The sequence below is a fragment of the Stegodyphus dumicola genome, chromosome 12 (assembly GCF_044657685.1).
Source record: "Stegodyphus dumicola isolate Sdum_Otavi_A_Nest chromosome 12, ASM4465768v1".
NCBI classification, from domain to species: domain Eukaryota; kingdom Metazoa; phylum Arthropoda; class Arachnida; order Araneae; family Eresidae; genus Stegodyphus; species Stegodyphus dumicola.
The window spans coordinates 110,617,371-110,618,680 of NC_140779.1; the positions used below are offsets into that span (position 1 = coordinate 110,617,371).

Sequence of the window (1,310 nt, forward strand, 5' to 3'; positions counted from 1 at the left end):
GTGTCTCTTAGAGTGAGTCTGTGCCAGCAACATCCTAATGAGGTTAAAAATGACGCCCGAATTCCCGGTTTGCGTCTTGGGATGAAAAGGTCTGTGGTGGTGCAGAAGCGAGGAGCAAGGCACAAGTTTGATGGGTTTCTAATTGTTTTGCTCCATTTTGCCCGCAGGAGTTTGAGTAAGGAAAGATGTCCGGATGACTGAGAATCTCTGCGATTGAAACAACGAGATAAGCTGTTTTAAAACTGGATCGGAAGGGCACATTAATTTTACAGTTTTCTCCGAGCACTGTAATCAGCTGCCTCTTTGATCTGAGATTTTGTTTAGTTTATCTTCTGATTTAAGAATTAGACATCATATTATTTAAAATTTAATTATTGATTAAATATAAATCGTGCTGGATCATTTAAATATTTAAGAGAACTTCAATTGGAATATTTATTAAACATGCTCGAAATTCCTTTTTTTTTTTTCGCATGTAATAATAATATTGATAAAAAAGAAAATATAGCGACCATTACTCTAGCCAGAAATGCTACTTAAATGAAAAAATATTATCAGAAATTGCGCCTTGTGAGAACTTTATGCCTTGTGGTAAAGCACACGAGGGCTATCTACGTAAGGAGAGGAGGAATGACTTCGTGGAGAATTTTCTAAGCGAAACTGATTGATATTCGTGTTACACATGAAGAAAAACGATTCTGAAAATATATATAAAGCAATCGTAAGCACTTTATAAGGTATTTCTTCCGCCTTCTTAGCATGCCTTCGTAGTGTAGTGGTCAGCACGTTCGACGCGTATTCGAGAGGTCCGTGGTTCGAGTCCCGGCGAGGGCATTGCTCATTTTTCATCTCTCCTGCTTTGAAAAAATACCCAATGTCTCTACAGTGGCGGTTGAACTTTTCTAATAATATAGGTGTTCCGATTCGAATAGACACTTTACTGAATGGCAACGCTGCAAATAATAGTAAAAACGCATTTGATTTAGAAAAACACTGAGCGGTAACAATGAAAAAAAAAAAAAGAACATATTTTTGATTTGTGCTTTCGATGTGTCTGAATGTGAAAACTTAGGTTTTCTGGATTAAGATTATTTGCAATAAATTTGTTTTAAAATTATATTATGAATTCGTTGAAGTACTAAAGCACTTGATATAAAATTAGATGCGGTAAGTCTAGATTTCGATTTATTATAGAATTCGAAGATTGGTGCCTCTAGTATTGCACAATAACAATGAAACTGAAATATATGAACATATATATTTAAATATATGAACATTATTTCATAATTTTTGCAGCATATTGAGCAAAA

The 1,310-nt window shown here is 34.7% G+C and overlaps 1 non-coding gene across 1 annotated transcript; it reads left to right on the top strand.

Annotated features, from left to right (window-relative positions):
- Positions 1–761: 761 nt before the first annotated feature.
- TRNAT-CGU (transfer RNA threonine (anticodon CGU)) lies at positions 762–834 on the top strand. The gene has a single exon. It is a non-coding gene; the product is annotated as a tRNA-Thr (tRNA).
- The last annotated feature ends 476 nt before the right edge of the window (positions 835–1,310 follow it).